The 7,364-nt window shown below is 44.1% G+C and overlaps 1 long non-coding RNA gene across 1 annotated transcript; it reads right to left on the reverse strand.

Moving 5' to 3' along the window:
• Nucleotides 1-5,411: 5,411 nt before the first annotated feature.
• On the reverse strand, nucleotides 5,412-6,855 carry LOC133308924 (uncharacterized). The gene is made up of 4 exons (XR_009751237.1): nucleotides 6,586-6,855; nucleotides 6,212-6,288; nucleotides 6,044-6,110; nucleotides 5,412-5,612 (listed from the first exon to the last, which is right to left on the reverse strand). It is a non-coding gene; the product is annotated as an uncharacterized LOC133308924 (long non-coding RNA).
• Between the last annotated feature and the right edge of the window lie 509 nt (nucleotides 6,856-7,364).

Consider the following 7,364-nt stretch of genomic DNA (forward strand, 5'->3'; position numbering starts at 1 on the left):
GAAAACTCAACCAGTGGGAGATATCGATCCCATGCAGTACCCTGCTCCAGGGTGCAAGCCCTCAGCATATCCTCCAACGTCTGAATGGTCCTCTCAGTCTGACCATCCGTCTGTGGGTGATAAGCAGTGCTCAGTCTCAACTGAGTGCCAAGAGCCTCCTGCAATGCTCCCCAGAAGCGAGAAGTGAACTTCGGGTCCCGATCACTAACAATGCTTTCAGGCACCCCATGAAGCCTCACAATCTCCTTCACATAGAGCCTAGCCAATCTCTCCGCAGAGAAATCTACCCGAACTGGCAAAAAGTGTGCGGATTTTGTCAGTCTATCCACAATCACCCATATAGAATCATAACTAGCCTGTGTTCGCGGTAATCCCACTACGAAATCCATGGAGATACTCTCCCATTTCCATTCAGGAACATCCAGAGGTTGTAACATACCAGAAGGCTTTTGATGCTCAATCTTTACCTTCTGACAAATGAGACACTTGGAGACAAATTCGGCAATGTCTTTCTTCATACCAGGCCACCAAAAATTCTTCTTTAGGTCCTGATACATCTTTGTAGCTCCCGGATGAACTGTAAAATGACCCTTATGAGCCTCTGTCATCACTTCTTCCGCCAACTGCCTAGGTACAACTACACGACCCTGATATAATAGTATACCCTCATCATTGCAGGATACACCACTCTGACCTTTTAGTCGTCTAGCACTTTCATTTTGCAGCTGGGCTTCTTTGATTCTGGTCATCAGTTCATTCTCAATGCTCGTGATTTCAAAGCCACAAATTTTACATGGAAAGATTTTAGATAATTGAATATCTCTGAACCTCTCTATCATATCATAATCTCTAATCATCATGCTTGATATGCTCACAGATTTTCGGCTCAGTGCATCAGCTACAACATTAGCCTTGCCAGGATGATATTTCAATTCAAAATCATAGTCTTTTAGGAACTCGGTCCACCGTCGTTGTCTCATATTCAGCTCCTTCTGATCAAACAAGTATTTCAAACTCTTGTGATCGCTGAATATTGCAAATTGCATTCCATACAAGAAATGCCTCCACTGCTTCAACCCAAAAACAATTGCAGCAAGCTCAAGGTCATGGGTTGGATAATTTTCTTCATGCGGTTTCAATTGCCTCGATGCATAAGCTACCACTCGCCTATCTTGCATCAGTACACATCCCAATCCCTTCTTGGAAGCATCGCTGTATAGCTCAAATTCACCTTCCGGGTCGGGAAGTACTAACACCGGAGCGGTCGTCAGTTTCTTCTTAAGGCTCTGAAAGCATTCTTCACATTCTTGTGTCCAAACAAATGGAGTATCCTTCCGGGTCAAACGGGTCAATGGCAACACCATGGCTGAAAATTCTTTAATGAATCTCCGGTAATAACCAGCCAAACCCAGAAAACTTCTTATCTCTGTTACAGTCTTGGGTCTCTCCCAATCAACAACTGCCTCTATCTTGCTAGGATCAACCGCTACTCCCTCAGCAGAGATAACGTGACCCAGAAATTGCACTTGAGAAAGCCAAAACTCACATTTAGAAGGCTTTGCATATAACTGTTTCTCTCTGAGAATTTGCAACACAGTTCTCAAGTGACTTTCATGCTCTTCCTTACTCTTCGAATATATCAGGATATCATCAATAAACACAATCACGAATTGATCCAGAAACGGCTTAAATATGCGATTCATGTAATCCATAAACACCGCAGGAGCATTAGTGAGTCCAAATGGAATTACTTGATACTCATAATGTCCATATCTAGATCGGAAGGCAGTCTTCGGAATATCTTCCTGCCTAATTCGGATTTGATGATAACCCGACCTCAAATCAATCTTTGAGAAGACACAAGCACCCCTCAACTGATCAAGCAAATCATCTGTGCGAGGGAGAGGATACTTGTTCTTAATGGTAACCTTATTCAACTGACGGTAATCAGTGCACAATCTCATGCTACCGTCCTTCTTCTTAACAAATATGACTGGTGCTCCCCACGGGGACACACTTGGCCGGATAAACTGCTTAGCCGAAAGCTCTTCAATATGTTTCTTTAACTCGGCTAATTCCGGTGGTGACATCCTATACGGAGCCAGAGAGATAGGCCCCACACCAGGCAACAGATCAATCGTGAACTCAATCTCTCTATGAGGCGGAAGTTGTGGAATTTCATCTGGAAACACATCCACAAACTCCCTCACCACGGAAATAGTGCCAATCTCCTCATGACTTCCGCCTACTAAACCCCCCACAAAGACATATCCCAATGCCCCGGCCCTCAAAGCCTTTCTAACCTGCAACACAAATAGATATGGGGAAGAACTAGTAGCAGAATCATCAGCATCTAGCACAATCCTTTTACCACAGCAGTCTATCATAGCACAGTTCTTTGACAACCAGTCCATACCCAAGATAACTTGAAGGCTGATCATAGGTAAACAAATAAAATCCAGCACGTAATCTCGGCCTTCATATTTGAATTCGACATCTTTACACAACACGGATGTATAACACTCCTCTCCAGTAGCTGTAACCACTTTCATTGGAGGGCGAATGTCATACATTTGCAAATTTAGCCCAACGGCCATAAAATCAGACATACAGGAGTGTGTAGCTCCTGAATCAAACAACACTTCTACATCCATATTATCAATGTAAATTGTACCTTTCACTAGATTCGGAGCCTTCTCCGATTGCTGACGGTCCATGGTATATACTCTACCAACCGTCTGAGACTCTAGCATAGGTTGAACAACAGAGACCGGAACAGCAGTAGCTTGAACTGCCATAGTCCTTGCTTCGTTCTGAGGACACTGCCTGGAGTAGTGACCGGATCTTCCACATTTAAAGCAAATCACCTCACCAGTAGCACATGGACCTCTATGCTCTTTGCCACATCCCTTGCACTTGGGAGGAGGTCCTCTATCAACAAACTTCTTCTGAGTACCGGGTTTTTTGAACAAGTCAAAGGGCTTATTCGCATTCAGCTTCTTGCCTTGCACCTTCCTGTTCTTCCAATAACCTGAGCCCGTTGCTTTATTGGAACTAGGTGCCTGGGCCTCAGAAGACTTCTTGGCTTGGGACACCTTATACACTTCTTCCACCTTTCTACACTGGTTTACAAACCGACTGAACTCTCGGATGTCACAATTTGACATCTTCCGAGACATCTTCTCATTAAGACCCCATTGGAACTTGGAGGTCATTTCAGCCGGGGTGGGTAGGGCTCGCCCATAGTTGGCGTATTTCACCAACTCATTGAATTTTGAGAAGTATTGGTCAATAGACATCGACCCTTGCTTGAGATCGTTGTACTCATTCTGCTTTTGTTCCCTAGCCTCTCTAGGGAAGTAGTTATCCAAGAACAATGTCTCGAATAACCGCCATGTGATCTCCCGACCTTCAGCTTCTAATGGCTGCACGGTATTTGTCCACCAATCTTCTGCTTCCTCTTCCAGCATATAAACAGAGTAAGCCAACTTCATTGCGTCAGGGCACCTCATCACCCTGAATATCTTCTCCATAGCTTGGAGCCATTTTGCAGCCGCCATTGGCTCATAACCTCCCTTAAAAGAAGGAGGTTTATGTTTTCGGAAAGCCATCAATCTCCTTTCCTCCATCTCATGATCTCCGACATTTTCAACTTGAGGTTGACGAACCTCAGTGTGATGACTCAGACTTCCGGAGTGGTGACTACCTTCACCCTCATTGTTACCCACTCCACCCTCTTCCTGTGAAGGAGGTGGAGAAGGCGTAGCAGTGTGAGGAGGAGGAGTAGGTCGCCGGTTCACGGGCCTAGGACCCCTCAACGTCCTCAACTCGGTCATCATCGCGGCCATAGCAGTCCGCGAGTCTTCATTTGTCTTTAACAAATTTTCATTGGCTTGCCTGCTAGCAGCCAACTCTCTCTGAACGGCTGCAAGAGCTTCAGCCACGGGATCAGGCGGTACGCCCGTTGCCCCACGGCCACTTCTAGGCCTCACAAGAGCAGCCAAAACAGGTTCTGGCTGAGCATTGGTGTTCGATGGTCCGGGGTTGTTTCGGTTCCTCGTCATGTCACTACACATGTTACACAAAGAAGTGAGTTGATCAGGCCCACACTTAGTGATCACAAATGCAATAATCATCAAGAGTACTAAAACAACTATAAAGCATCAAACACTAAGCATACTTAACAATTTCCGACGAAACTGCTCTGATACCATAAAATGTAACACCCCGTTCTAGAACCGGTTTGTTAACATCCCATTATGATATTAAGCGCAGTTACAATCACATGGGTTCAATTAAAATCCGGATAAATTTTTCATTTTAAAACGTACCGAACTTATAATACCCAATTTCGTGATCATAACCATATTACCTTGCGGAAACAGATAAATTAAGCTTAACATCATGTTCTTATTCCATTTTTAAATCATTAATTTACTTCTTATTTAGTTCACATCTTCTACTATATTGTAGGTTTCTTCATTAGCTACCTGTGGCTTCAAACTGTGCTCAAATCGGAGCACTGTAGCCCAAGTTAGGACAATTTGGAGCAACACAAGAGAGTGTTGGTCACAGGCCCAGCGCGCTTCAGCGCGCTACCGGGCGCTCAAGCGCGCGCTATCGGGCGCTAAAGCCTCCATCTGGGCGCTTAAGCGCACGGAGGCAGTAAGCATCAGACATTCCAGTGTGGATGGGCGCTTAAGCGCGCAACAGGGCGCTCAGGCGCGCTATCCTGGGCGCTCAAGCTCCCACGGGGACGTTTTAGCGCGCAGAGACAGAAGCATCTCCTCCTTCAGTGGCGAAGGGCGCTTAAGCGCGGACCAGGGCGCTCAAGCGCGCAACCCTGGGCGCTTAAGCCCCACCCTGGGCACTAAAACACGAGGGGGCAGTAAGCCACCCAACTTTCTGCAGCAAGGGGCGCTTAAGCGCACGCCAGGGCGCTCCAGCGCGCAATCCTGGGCGCTTAAGCCCCCACTTGGGCGCTCCAGCGCGAGGAGGCAGAATGCATTGGCACTCGCAGGGGCAGCAGGGCGCTTGGGCGCGCTCCTGGGCGCTTAAGCGCGCTGCCAGGGGATTCCAATTCCCACATTTCTCAAATCCAAGCCTAGGGGAAAATGCATCCCCATTACAAACCCCAAATGTCCATGCCCCAAAACTAAATCCTAGCACTCATCCGACCTCTCCTCATGAGATTTAGCTAGAATTAGGGCAGCATGACCTTTGTTTTCTCATCGTTTACCAGTTTAAACGAAGAGGGTACCTAATTGATTTTCAGCCCAACCAATTCAACAACTCAATACATAACAAGCATGCATATATTGAATTCCAAGTAGACATCATTTACATTAAATATCCTTTACAAATCATAGAACTTAGCTTACAAAACACTATGATCATTCCCTTGGCTCCCATCAACAAAAGGTGTAACCAAAGGCATGAGCATAGGCTAAGTTCATCCAATGAATCAAGATATACAAATGATCATGGGCTTTCAAAATAAAATCCTATACATGTCAACTACAAAAGGCATGCATAAACTCAAAGAAGGGCCATATTTCATGCATAATCTAGATAGGGCCACTTGCCACCAGAGGCTCCTGCAGCATCCTTACCTGAAAGGGGGTCCCCATAACACGGGGTGAGATATACGAATATATCCAGTAAACCAGGGGTCCTTGGAGCATCTCTCCACCCCACAGTTCCATATCAGTGTAATAGCAATAACAATAATAATGCAGTAAATACATATCTATGCAAAGTGCAATACATCTCCAGGAGAAATCCCTCGAGCTCTCAAGCTGTCCTAAGGAAACTCAGATGCAAATAGTCCTACTGGCCAGCTAACTACCAAGTATGATTTACGCATCGTCATGCAACATACCAACATAGGGAAACACCATCCTATGCCACACCAAATGCATACACATACGTATAACAAAGCATTACACTATTTTATTGCATTTATATACACAATCACAACCTCTACCCTTTCAGGGCTTGGTAGAACAGTCAAGGAAATTACACCCAAGGTCCGAAGGCTTACCTCAATGCTTCAGTCAACCTTTGTTCTTCACCAACAGTTTCAGCAATCAACTTTTACAAACATACACCTACACATGGTGTAATGCAATCAACACATATTGCATCCAATAACATCTCATAGCTATCAACCAAGCTATACAATTCATACCAAACATAAGCATGAACTCACCTATCCAATGGAGCTAATCAAGCTCCATAGCTTGCTCCAATGGTTGATCACTCACGGTTGGTCCAAATGTCTCAATCCTAGACATCACAAGGACACAATCAATCATTCATCTCACTAATTGTTCAACATGCTAGAATACCAACCAATCCAAGTATGAATTTTCCAATGTTATGAACAATTACCAAATGACTATCTAGGCTCATTTCCACCGATTAAATGACGTTCCTAGCATTTTCCATAACATGCTCTAAGCTCCATTCTTCCTAGAACATAGCTAATTCAACTACATTTCATAAAAATCCCAATTTACTATTCACAAACCCTAACCCATGCAAATTTCAAGGAATCATGAGGTTCAAGGGTTTAAATCTTACCACCAATGGTTGCACAACAATGATGGGAGTGTTCCTCAAGCTCCCATGGAGGTAGAAGCCACCAAAACTCCAAAACCTCACCAATGGCCGAATTTTTGAGAGCCAATATCCCTCTCCACAATGTTCCCCACTCAAAACAAAGCTTGGATTATGAAAGAGGGCGAGATTCTAAGCGATTTAGGCTTTTGAATCATCCAAAACCATCAAGGTTTGATCTCTCTCTCTCTCTTTCCCTTTTCTTCTTCCCTCTCTTCTCCCTCTCTTCTCTTCTCCTTCTTTTCTGTTTCTCGACGGGCTTCTGGGAAAAATGGGGGCATTTGGTGACTTAAGTCACTTAACTTAGGTTAAGTGGCTCTAAGCGGGTATTGGTTCGTCTATCTATTTAACTCCAATAATTACCAAACTTTACCCAAAAGTCTGGAATATTATTCTAGGAATATTACTATTTTTATTTTTATATTTTGGGTACTTTTGACAGTACCCATTTATACCCCTTAATTTTCACTGAGTACACTTTTTAACTCCAAAGTGACTCAGATTCATTTTATTAAGCCTCATACTTAATTTCATTCACTAAAACATGTTTAATTAATTAATTACACTTGATTTCCTAATTAATTAATATGGGCTATTATAATTTTTCATTGACTGTTGCAAATCAGGAATTTGGTTCGTGCATTGTCACATAGACTCACATCTGAATTGGGGTCTTGCAAATGCACTTTTGGTAGAAAATGGAGTTGGCCCATCTCAATCAGTGATACCCCCACCACCAGATC

Source organism: Gastrolobium bilobum, unplaced genomic scaffold (genome assembly GCF_033153095.1).
Source record: "Gastrolobium bilobum isolate Gb01-03AN ecotype WA unplaced genomic scaffold, APGP_CSIRO_Gbil_v1 utg81916, whole genome shotgun sequence".
In the NCBI taxonomy this organism is placed as follows: Eukaryota; Viridiplantae; Streptophyta; class Magnoliopsida; order Fabales; family Fabaceae; genus Gastrolobium; species Gastrolobium bilobum.